Consider the following 13,216-nt stretch of genomic DNA (forward strand, 5'->3'; position numbering starts at 1 on the left):
TGAATATAAACGAACCAAGGTCTCACCGAGCTCTGTGTGTGTGTGTGTGTGTGTGTGTGTGTGTGTGTGTGTGTGTGTGTGTGTGTGTGTGTGTGTGTGTGTGTGTGTGTGTGTGTGTGTGTGTGTGTGTGTGTGCGCCTGCACTCCTATTTTCAGACTCATCTAAGCAAACCTCAATTTCACATAAAGAAGGGAAAAAGAACTTCCCTCAGCAACATTTCAAATGACAGACCTTGTTAATTAGATGTAATTGTACCATTCAGGTGTTGGCTGTCACTTCAGAACTCCATTCAATTGTCAGAATCCCTGGGCTATCTAATTAGAAATGAGCTGTGGTGAGAGGAATTAACGCGCTTTGCTTCTGAGGAGAGCGTTTCCAGCACACTTCCCTCTATCACAGAGGCATGGACGGCTCTTTCATACCCGCCTCTGGACACACTCTACCCACAGATTACTTTAATGCTGAAAACTGAGGACAGTACAGAGCAACCCCAGCAGAGCTCCCTCTCTCATTAGAACTAAAACAAAGAAGTGTGTTATTAATTTTTTTTTAATTTGAAGGTATAATTGGGAATCTTATCACCTGGCTACCAGCTTTAAGTGAGTTTCCTTTATCTGATGCTTCACCAGCACCATTGGGGGATTGGAGATTCCCTCATCCCAGCTCTCCCTCCATTCCAGGACTCTTGTCACAGATTCTCTCATTGATCAGGCTTGATGGCCATTGATTTCTCTCCCTGCCTTATCCTGGTTGGAGGAGCCCACGCTAGAATCTCTCTCCCACTCCTGTCCCCATTCTGTCTTTCCGCCAGCAGCGATAAGCTTTAATGGCCAGCCCGTCTCTCCATCTCTACCCTTTCATCACCAGTCCCCTTGTTCCCATTACTGTTCGAAGTGGGCGAAGGCAAAACAGACGCCTAAGGCGCCAGAAAGAAGCGTCGCTGGTTAAAAACGTTTCTGGTCCCCTCCATGCAGGAAGTCACGCGTTGGTCCAGAGTGCGGGTCCCTGGATTTCTCTGCTCTCGCCATCTCCTCTCTCTCTGTCTCGGGGTGTCCTCTGACCCTCTGGGTCTGGGTGCCAGTGAGGGGCCTCTCTCTCTCTCTCTCCCTGTCTCTCTCTCTTCCCTCCCATTTCCCCCCTCTCTCTGTCTCGGGGTGTCCTCTGACCCTCTGTGTCTGGGTGCCAGTGAGGGGCCTCTCCCTCTCCCTCTCCCCCTCCCCCTGTCTCTCCCTCCCTGTCTCTCCCTCCCTGTCTCTCTCTCTTCCCTCCCATTTCCCCCCTCTCTTTCCCTCTCTCTCTGTCTCTTTCCCTCTCTCTCTGTCTCTTTCCCTCTCTCTCTCTTTCCCCCTCTCTCTCTCTCTCTCTCTCTCCCCCTCTCTCTGCAGGGCCGGGCAGCGTCGCCGTGTCTCTGGAAGGCCAGCACTGTATTCAGGGAGGGACACCCTGACACCCACTGCTCAGCATCTGTCCATGTCAGATTACAGGGAGCTGGAGATCTGTCACCAGATGCATTGTGAGGGCCAGATTACGGGCCGAAAACAAAGGCGAGCTCTCCGAGGATGTTTCTGTGGGGGGGGTTTTTGTCCTCACTCTGGTCCCTGTATGCCTCTGCAGATACAGACGGTAAATGCCACACATTGTTGTGCTGACAGAGCTGGCTTTTGTTCGGGACACCGTTCTGGCAGTGACGGGCAATGAGGGGTCCATGATGAAGGGTAATGTGGAGAGCTGGCGGAGTTGCCGGTTGAGGACACGGCGGGTTGATTGTACGAGCCTCTCGAGGCTCCTGCGGGAATTCCCGCACGGGTTCCACAGCAGGTGGGTGGTGCACAGGGAAGGCCTGGGGGCGGGATGCAGGTGGAACCTGACCCAAAACACAGAGGTCTGTCTGCCGTGCCGAAAAACCCAGGTGTCTGACGTCACCGTGCGTAACCGGCTGGCTCTCCTGCCTCACTTTCACCCCCACAGTGAGCTCAGAGCGGCTCACTGCCCTCCTCTTCACTGACAGCAAGCATCAATCAGCCATCGCGGAACATCTCCAGGTAACGGCAGTGCAAATGATGCCAAAAAAAAAAGCGAGAAAGCTTCCCTTTCCTCTCATCCCTGAGAGGCTGCACTTCCCCACAGATACGAGGCGAGGGGATTTGAAACGCTTCTTTCCCCCAGACTCCCGCTGCCAAATTGTTGTTTATTCTACTTTATTTGTGCTGTGTTTTTTTTTCTTCTTCTTCCCTTTAATTGGATGACATGGCCACGCGTCGAAACGAGCGAGCCGGGAGTGCCAATCTGGCTGAGACAAAAGCCCAGCGCAGCAGCGACGGGAGATTTGCATCCCAATGAGGGCGCGACAAAGGGATCTGCAGACGCCACTCTTTCGCCTCTTACTCGTTTCCTCTGCTGAGGATCCTGGGATGCAGGAGCTGGGGTACGTACCCCGACAGCGTGCGGACTGGACGTTTAAACCTCCTTCCTCTGCTCTCCCGCGCTGTGTCCCTCTGAGCACGCTGTGTCCCCCTGAGGACGCTGTGTCCCCCTGAGCACGCTGTGTCCCCCTGAGGACGCGGAACTCAAACTGCAGCGTCCAGGACGCCATTCCGAATGGTCAGTCAGCCGTCGTTTCCGCACGCAAACTGCAGTGTCTATTGCAGGTGACATCATGGCCTCCGACGCTTCACAAGCGACAGACGCTGCTGTCATCTCATCCAGACAGTCGCCGTGGAAATGACTCGCTGCGAGTCCCTCAGCAGTGGGAACCCCCTTGGCATCATAAATGACTCCATTCTGATTGGTCAGCTGGGTGTCGTGTCGGCATGCAAACCGCAGTGCCTGCTGCAGGTCATATCGTGGCCTCCGAGCCTCCATAAACCACAGCAACACAAGTCATCTGTTCCTAGACTGTCACCGTGAAACTGACCCACTCTGAACCCCTTAGCAGGTAGACGTTGCTGTAACCTGGGCTCTAACCCCACTCTTTAGTTCCCCATACCAGTGAACAGGCTGAGGGAGAAGGGACCTGGACCAGTCATGCTGTAGAGATGCTTTCAAGGAGTCCGTCCAGCCAATAACAACAGTGACTCCCTCATAATCACAAGGCCCACAGTTCAATGGAATGGACCAGTGTGTATGTGTGGGGTCACACACACACACACACACACACACACACACACTAACATTATAAATATCATCTGTTTATTTTCATTTTTGCGAATCATTTCGTTTTTTACGACCTACGCGGAAATAAAGTAGAGCACTCCGCACAAGCAATTTCTGGGCAACGTTCATCATGTTTTATTGTGTTCATTTTCATGTTGTCACTGGGAAAATAAAATCAACACCCTTCCACCCACCCCCCCCCAGTCACACAATAATAATTGAGGACATTAGGGGAACAATTTGAGTGCAATGTGCATCACTGCTTGTCATTGTTTTGTCGCTGTAAATAAATCACAATAATGGCAATAATAAATACAACACTTACACGGTCTGTCCAGGAGCCCTGATATTAGCTGGCAGATCCACCCACAGGCTTTGGGTGATGTCTGGAGGATTTCAAACATGATTAAAACACTCTTTTTTCTTTTTCTCTTTTAATTTTGAACTTGGTGCTGGAGCTCCTATCTCGCGCTGCAGAGAATTCCCAGCTGACAGAAAGTCCCATAATGCACTTTGCTCATTGTCTCTGTAATTTGGATTAATTTGCTTTGCATACCGATCACAACACAAAACACTGCTGTGTATTTAGTCTTACTGGATTTCAGCTTTGGTTTATATAAATTCCACTTTTTTTGTCCCGTGTTCAAATAAATGAGCAGCGCAATGCGTCTTAAAAGTTATGTAGCCAGTAAGAGACAAAAGGCAACGAGGAAGAATCTGTCAGCATAATTCATGTCTGTTCAGGTGAGGGAAAAGTATAAGCAATTAGAGTAAGCAGACTGTACATCTTCATTTCAAGTTTAAGCAACTTTGTGTATGGAATTCTGCGCTAGGTACATCCAGGAGATCTACTCCTGCTTGGTGTGGAGTGTTGGTTGTGTTCACGAGATCCCTGTAAATGGATCTATTCCACTCTACTCACAAACCAATGTGCAAAGGGGGATTCTGGGAACTCAACAGAAATGTGGGAACTACCACATTTCAAGTGAAGAAATAAACTGTAACACTGCAAAAAACTCAACATGCATTTATACAATACTGCACCAAACATTTAGTAGCTATGTGAAATATACAATATGTAAAATGTAAAATGAATGTACACTCAGTATTTTGAAGTATATGGTTAACATTGTGCATGGAGAGAGCGTTTGCACTGCTCACTGAGAGGAGAGACTGAAACCAAGAAAGAGCTACCTGGCGTGAATATTCAAAGTCACAAATCCCAAATTTGCAGGGTATACTGTCATAACTAATGTTGCTCCTGACATTTTGGAAGCAGTTCAGTTGCACTTGTTTTAGTTGCACATTTTTTGGTGCATACCTTTTACTTCAAGTAACTTAATATTTTTCAGCTGAAACAATGATTGTAAATTGTTCACGTACAATTTACGTATTTAACTAATCAATGTTCACACTAATTTTGTGCTTTCCTGTTAAGTGGGTTTAATTACGAACATCGGCCTCTGAGTGGAGTGCACTGCGTCATTATTTTTGATTGTTTGGAAATCATGCTGGCTGAGGCGCGCTTCGTGGCGAAACACGATAGTATAAATGAATTTGCTAAGTTCAGCTTGCGCCCACTGGTTGGCTCTCAGCAGGTTTGGTTTGCTGTCTCTCTTATTTGCTATAATAACGAATCCACCAACTCTTCCATCAATCATATTCGTTACTCTTGCTATAGAGAGAAATATGAACTATAAAAACTTATAAAACAACTAACTACTAAGTAAAGTAACTGCATTACTGTATGGAAAAATTGGCTAAAACATTGTTTTACTTTTTTATTAAAAGCAATGAGGAAATATTACAAGAAACCTAATGATAAGATGATATTTATTCACATTGGAGACAACATATTAAGCCATTACAGGATACTGAACTAGTCTGCAGTCAAGCGGTGATCGCCTTCTGTGAGATACTTTGTCCCTACCTAGCCTGTATCTGCATTGTTTCTAAAACTTGGTTGCTAGCCTATAAGCGTATAGATAGAGCAGTGTACTTTACATTGTTAGATCGCCATGTCCACTTCCAAGCTAAATATAAAATAAAGTACATGCATAAAAATGCATAAAAGTTATTAGAGGTAGAAAATGAAACGCATACCTGCACACAAGAGTGCATTCACAAAGAGATGGTTTAGCATAACCGGCGGCTCTCCCCGTCTACCTGTCAATAAATCATCGTAACAAATCACTCGTAATGCTCTTGAATGAATAAAATTATAAACGACAGATTTATCAATGTATTTTCCTGAAAAGACATGCTGTAAAACATATTTCCATCTTTTAGCCTGCTAACGGTTACGGAACGTTAGCAAGGTAATGCCGTGTCGCGGTTTCCTACCCGCAGCCCGCGCAGCAGTTTAGCTGTAGCATGAAACTGGAACGAAGAGTTCATAAAAAATATCACATAAAATACAACATGTGAATAAAAGAATCGTGTTAGGATAATATACGTGACTTTTGGAAAGCAGGGAAACGTGTTTTTCACGAATACACCGTTATTATGAACTTAAAGAAACACAATAGAGAGCCCCGGAGCTACTGACCTTTTCTTATCGGTGAGTTAGCGAAAGGGAGGGTTAACTGTATATTAGGTGTATATTACTGTCCCAAAGGACCTGCCGTGGAGAATCCAATCCCCAAAATGCCTTATTACAGGAAACTTATCGATGCAAGGGTGAATAGGCGATTGCAGAGAAAAGTATCAAAGAAAAAATAATTCCAGAAAACTGGCTTCGAATATCCAATGCAACAACCAAATCAACACTGATCCTGCTACACACTATCTAAAACTGTAGTTGCTAGCCTGCGAGAAGAATAACAGAATTTTTTGAGGAGAAATCAAATGTCCCTTTTTCAGTCTTCTGGTCTGAGATTCATCTGGTTATGTTTACATATAACCACTGCCAAACTGATTATTGCTCACAATATTTGAACCCAACACAAACATTGTCTGGCTGATCATAATGTCTGAATCAAATATGAACACTGTCGGACTGCCAGAGTGCTCAGAGCAGACCTCTCCGCTGTGACACAATATGACCCTGACTTCCTCTCTCTGCCTCAACGCCTGGCAGTTGGCACTGAGGCAGCTGGCTGCTGCCTCTCCAAGCTGTGCCTCGCTGGCCGACCCTCATCGCGCCGGCTTCTGAAAGGTTCCCAAGCAGGAAATCTCGCTCACTCTCGTAAATTTCCCACATCGAATCTTTCTGCGATCCCGTGAGGGAGGCCTTTCCCACCCCGGCACGGTCCCCGGAGCCATCGGGGCCTTTGATTTGTCAAGGCCTCACGCCCCTCGCTGGTGCAGTGACCCCCCCCCTCCCCTCCCACCGAAGTAGTGAGAGCTCTCAGGGCACGGAGAGAAATAACAACATGCTCTCTGGCTCCTGCAACCCCCCCCCCCCCCCCCCCCGACACAGCCGTGGAGAGAGATGGATGCCACAGGGTGCGGGTGAGAGCACGCCGCTAATGGCCCCGCATTAACCCAGGGGCTCGTGGCTTGATGGGAACACCGCCCCAGTCCCCGCACACACACACACACCCCCCCCCCCCCCCCCCACCACCACCACCAGCGCCCAGGCCTTCATCTCCCTCTGCTTGACAGACAGCTCAGTGCGGAGCCTCCAGGGCCGCAGTGAGACAGCCTGATGGTCCCTCGCAGAGATGAGTAATGCCAGGCCAGGCCGGGCGGACCGCACTCTGCATCCTGATCCCGGAGAATGAATCAGCTGCGTGACAGGAGCGACTTTCTCCTGCCTCTCTGCTCCTCTCTCCTCCCCTCTCTCTCTCTCACCCCCCCCCCCCTCTCTCTCACCCTCACCCCCCCTCTCTCTTTCCCTCTCTCTCCCCTCTCTCTCTCCCTTTCTCTCTCTCTCCCTCTCTCTCTCCCTTTCTCTCTCTTTCTCTCTCTCTCTCTTTCTCTCTCTTTCTCTCTCCCTCTCCCTCTCCTTCCCTCTCTCTGTCTGTGTGTAGACCTGTAGGTTTGCAGGGTCCTCTTATGTTCCCCCGGTGATCACAGGGGGGGGGGCTCCACTGGTAAGCCCCTTGAAACCACCCCCCTTCCCAAATCCTGTCTGTCTACCCTCTGTGCTCTGGCGCTCTGAGGGCGAGACCCACAATGCTGTGCATGTGGGACGGGCGTGTGAGCAGTGGATGCTGCTCGGTGTGGTTCATAAGGTTCAGAGGAGGGAAGCAGACTAAAACGCTGCACTGCTTGTGAAAGTCAGCTCAGCATGGACCTTCTGCCCTGACTGCCACAACCTGCCTGGATCACCGCCCCCCCTTAACCCTTAAGGGCACTGGGGGGGTGGCAGAAGGGGGGGAAGGGGGGGGGGAGGGGCATCTGCAATGCAGTACACACCAGACAGACAGAGCAGAGCCAGAGGAGAGAGCTGCAGAAAGGAACCAGAGCTTTCAAAACTCATTCGAACAAACATTAAAAAAAGATGGTCCAATGTCTGATATGCCCAGGCAACTCCAGTGCAAGGGGTCTCCACTGCCCTGCAGCGAATCAGTGATCGACAGCCCCCCCCCCCCCACAAAACACTGCCCTTCTCTGCCTACACGTGCTGTGATTTTCACACATTTTCAACCCCCCCCAGACCCCCCCCCCACCCCACCACGTCAAGATGAATGACTCCTGGCAAATTGCTTCACGGGAGAGGCGTGCTCTCCGGTGCGGAGAACTGATTTGAACTCCCTCGCCGCGACCCCCTTCGCATCACTCGCGTGGCTAATTTGGAGCAAAAACAGCTTTTCTCTCTCCTAATTTTAATTGCTTCCTGCGCCCCCACCTGAGCCCGGGGCTCCTAATTGATGCGCAGTCTGCTGCGCTGGGCGGCAGACGCGGCATTAAGGATTCTGTCGGTGTGCTACGCAGGGGCTGCCTGAGCAGGAGACATCCAGACGTGAACTCTTTAATATTTGATTTTGCAGGTTACACTAAACGCTTGTCTGTAACAGCAAAACTCTTTGTAAATGCCTTTAGAGACTCTTGTCAGACAGGATTAGAGGAATACTTCATAACTGTGTTTTTTCTTCCCCCCCCCCCCACTTCTCCCTCTGTATCCGTTTCTCCCCTCTCTCCACCCCCCCGCCACCCCCCGACCTCCCTGTGGATGAAATCAGGAAGGGAAGGTCACCCCAAAAAAAACAAGGCGATGCTGGCAGCCAGCGTATGGGGCACGCAGAGAGTTTTTGTGCTCCGCTTCCCTCTCCCTGTGTCCCCTCTGCCCCCCCCATCCCCCCGCCCTTCCCCCGCTCTCTCCCCGGCTGACAGAGGGGCCGCGTGCCAGGTGAAAGGGCCACAGCTCGCTGAGAGGTGACATGTTTTTGATGTTGTTATGTCATTCACGCTGGAAAGAGCCGTCCTCGGGGGCGGCCACCTTCACAGCGGAATGCATATGCGTCCTCTCCGTGTCTACCAGGACCCCAGCCTCTCCGAATAAGCTACTTAACAAGCACTGCAGCACCGCCTCAGAAAGTGACTGTGTCCACGCGCGTGTGTCCGGGGGGGGGGGGGGGGGGGGGGGGGCGTTCCCTTTGCTGTAATTATCATGCGCCGGTTATCTTGAGGGTGACAGCGAATGCGCATGTTTCGTGGGAATATTTTCATGCTCATTTGCGAGCTGATTTATGGCTCCCGGTTTCCAGGGCCGCCCTGATTAAAATCTGCCATGAAATTTTACACGTTCCTGCATAAGCCCTGCGTAAGGACATAGCAAAGAATAGCGTGCGCTGATCCGTTGTGTAAACACGGAATTAAATTTACATGGAGATGCGGACGTGGAATTATCATGTACACAACTCGAGTAAATCCCAGAAGAGGTCCCGTGTTACATCGGCTACCACGATGTCCTTCCACTTCCTACCCTCCTCCCCCGAGCCAGTGCACTCCACAGGGCAAAAAAACCCTGCCTTCCTCACCATTGTCAGGCCTGGGGAAATGAGGCAAGGCTCAAAGAACAGCACCCTTGAATGAATTTCTCTGGATCCAACATACAGAAGCTAGTCACTGACACATTTCAAGAGAGAGAGATGAAAATTGTCTGTAGACATTCTTTGTGAAGAGAGGGCCTTTTCTGGACAAAAAAAAAGAAAAGACAAGCTGCCCAATTAGAGAGCCTGAAGGATGGCTGAGAGAAAATTGCTCCATCTTGTCCGTTACAACAGGGGCTCTTCAAACACACTTAAAACACTGCCTTTCAGTGGGTGGCTTGTTACCCCTCATCCTCCACAGAAATCTATTTCTAATTTGGGACACAAAGTGGCGGGTGGATCTTCATGGACAGCGGCACATTTAGTGTTTTCCATTTGGGGTGGTGGATGAGGGACAACAGCTATATTTAGGGAGGGCAGGGGGTATGCAGAGCTGTCTAATTATATTCTAATTATCCCCACCGTAAATATGAGCTTATGCCTAAACACCTACATGGAGGCCCACCTCGTTATCTCCTCATTTACTTACAAGGCTTATTTGCAAGCTCTGCGCGTGATTGGTTACAGGTGACAATGGAGCTTCTAGTACAAGGGGCGACCTAGTGGCATCCCCTCTGGCTAAATTACATTACATTACATACGTGCTTAACGGGTAGTCTTACTAAGCGTGAATACATAAATTACAGAGGGTTAAGTACAAGTAAAACACAGGCATATTGACTGGAGCGTACAAATATTTACATGATTTAGCTGATTATTTACTGAAGCAGCATCAGTGCTGTATAGGAATCAAATGCTATCTTGCATGTGATTGCATGAGATATTAGTTTGGACTAAAGGTTATCGAAAGAGTCAGTGCTACTACAGCATCCAAAGGAAGGGCAGAGTTACCAATAAACAAACTTTCTTTATCAGAAAATAACTAGTGATGAGCTTGCCGTGCTGTGTTTCATTATAGAGTGAAGGCAGCCAGCTTTCAAGGCAAACAGGCAAAATTCAACATCAAATTTCTCAGCTATTTCATCATAATTTCTGCTTGAGTTTTTACACACCAACTCTGACAAGCAGCAAATTGCAACTATGGTTGCAGGTCTCCATGCGGTAAATTTTGTGAATATGACAACACAAATATGTTAGCATTTTCATCACTGCAAGCTTGTTCAAAGGCTCAGTTTCAAATAATCTGTACCATGAATAGCAGCAGTTCCTTTTCCTAACTGAATAATGGTAGGGGCTGTAGATTTTATTAAAATGGCTGAAATGTTGACTTTACTCCCCCATTGGATTCAATGGCGTTTGTGTATCAAAACGCTAACATTTCACAGCCCAAGGCCCCACGGTATTAACCAAATTACCGAATGTAGCCGCACTGTTTGTCAAATGCTGAACCAAGCTTCCCCCACCATCCCACTGGGCTGCAGCACCCCACCCTACACCCACAGAAACTCACAGCACCAGCAGCACACTCACTAGGCCCCGATCACCCTCCCTAGACCATCACTTTTTTCCAGGGGAACCCCATCCCCAGGATAATTCTTCCATGTACCTAGGCCAATCAACAAGGGCCAACAGCTAACTACCATGGACCTGTCACTGTTAAATTTTATGTAGCAACTAATGTCTAAGTACACATAGTAACCAAATACCTTTCGTGGTTATTTCCTTTATTCCACTGAGGACTGTATATTTTACTGTTAGAGATAAAGCGTGAGTCTTCAGCAATCTGCCCAGTGGTGAGTACATGTTGTGTGAAGTAACCCAGTGTAGCTGAAGTATCACGGCATGTATTAAATCAGTGTGTTGAAAAGCCTTAGCAGTGTATAGGCCGAGTTTATTAGAGAGGCAATTTCACAAATTTCCTGTCTTTTATGGCAGCATTAAACTTGAACGTAAAAGTAATTTTTCTGTGAATGAATATTATGTTACAATTAAACACGTATAATCGAATTGAATTGAATTGAAAAGTATAATCCATATGTCAGTGACTGAAATACTTATGGTGTATGTTTAAAAATGTGTAACCTCGTGTTTTTTTTTGGGGGGGGGGGGGGGGGGGGGGGCACTTTTGGGGGTGCACAAACACCACCATTGCTGGCTCCTCTCCCACCCACACACGCCTATTTGGAATCCTACTGTGTGGTGAGTCGCAGGGATATATCGAAGGAGAACCCCTCCTTTTCTCCTTGAAGTTATATTGGCCCTGAGAAAGATGAAAGAGGAATATATGGGCAGATTTAATGCTTGGAATTAGCTCGACAATCTTTCATCTGTGGCAGTGACAGAGTTTATAGTGAGAGACTATAATGGACTTTCAGTGACCCTCTGCATTACCATTCTTGTTTTCCCAGTCCTTGTTGACCTGTTCTTGGCCACTGCGTACCGGTGTACCAGAACAAGTAAGCCTGAATGTTGCTCTAATTTTATTTCGGTATTTTTATTTCCCTGATTGTTCTCCGCAGTGCCAGGAGGGAACAATAAATCCACTTACCTTAAGCAGCAACAGTTCCTGTTTTTCTCCCAGGAGTGCCTGACATTTTCATAATGTTGTACTGATATTGTAACTACATTATAGTGTCATTTCAATGTTACTGAAACAAAGTGATAATGCATTCCTCATGATACCCCTTTGTGTGTGTGTGTGTGTGTGTGTGTGTATGCAAAATTAAGGGTGAAAGCAGTCAAGCCTGATCAGAAGAGCTAAAACAGGCTAAAGGCAAACTCTAAACCTGTTTTTCTAATACAGGTGGACAGCATCTAAGATCACTGGTATACACAGTTGCCACTTTTGGCAGAACGTAACCTTATCAGGGCATCATGAGGTCTAAGACTCTAATGAACAGGAGTAGCAGAGGGAGCTATCACAACGATTTCCCTCTGATACTCAGCCAAGCCCAGGCCCAAACCCAGCGGCAATGGACTCCCTGAGGCTCGGGTTGTTGCCTGGAGATCCTCCAGGACCTTCTGGGCTCATTGATAAGGTTTATATCCTCAGGTATCTCACCACTGTGTTCAGAGTATATGTAAGGGTCATCAGCTCATGGTGAGAGAAATGGGACTCTCGCTGAAAACCCTGATGTCCGACATGAATTTGACTCCTGATGGAAACCCTGATGGCCAGCATGAATTGGGCACCTGCCGGAAACCCTGATGTTGCTGATGCCATTTAAGGTGCAGGGTCATTAGCAAAATCTCGGCACAGTCTGATGACATCACCACTCTCACGATGATGCACTGGGAAAAAGGATAGGATGAAAAGTGAAGCTGAGAACAGTAAAGTGGGCTGCCCCTGTACACCAAACACACCTGACTGCACAGGTAAGACCAACGGCCACGGTAGCCATCGATGACCTACAGTTTATCTATAGCCAAATTATGAGCCATTTAAGGGGATATGCCAAGCAACAGAACAGGCTTGGAACCTCTCACCTGAAGCTTCTAAAGTGATGTGGATTTTAACAGCCGTGCAATGTTGTAGAGAATCCAATAAACCAACACCTGAATGACACCTGGACGTCTATCTGATCGGGCAGTGATCAGGTGAAAGGTAAACCTGTGGAGATTGATTGGAAAGCTTTGTCTTCAATAAGCGCATACACTTCTGTAACACCCCTGGCTTTTCTTCTCAATCTGCCTGTGCTAATTTACACTATAGCTGTCAAAGATGTGAAATGAAAAATGGCATGTTCTCACACATAATTTCATTCACATAGACTGAATTAGCAGTGCAACATGAATAAGGTTCTCTGCCTTATTTGACCCCAGGCTTGTGGAGGAATATCAGTCTACCTATTAATTTCCCTGTTTTTCAAGCTCAGTGTACTTCAGTATAATTCAAATACAGTTTTATAGATGCATGTTGTTTTTTTTTTTACTTTTACTACAATAGGATTCCACATCAAAGTGCTTTTTTTTATTGAGCAATAAAACAAGTTAATTTGAAAGTCCTACCTGCCTTTGCAACCAGCCGTATGGTAATCAGTCTTGCACAAACCCCAGAATATATTTTAAATGTGTAGAGAGACTCACTGCTCCCCATGGGGGCTTGAGGCAGCAGTGTTGTACAGCCTGTTTCAACTGAAAAATCTCAAAAAATAATAACTTCTCATCAAGACAGCCACCTTAA

Source organism: Megalops cyprinoides, chromosome 10, assembly GCF_013368585.1.
Source record: "Megalops cyprinoides isolate fMegCyp1 chromosome 10, fMegCyp1.pri, whole genome shotgun sequence".
Classification (NCBI taxonomy): Eukaryota; Metazoa; Chordata; class Actinopteri; order Elopiformes; family Megalopidae; genus Megalops; species Megalops cyprinoides.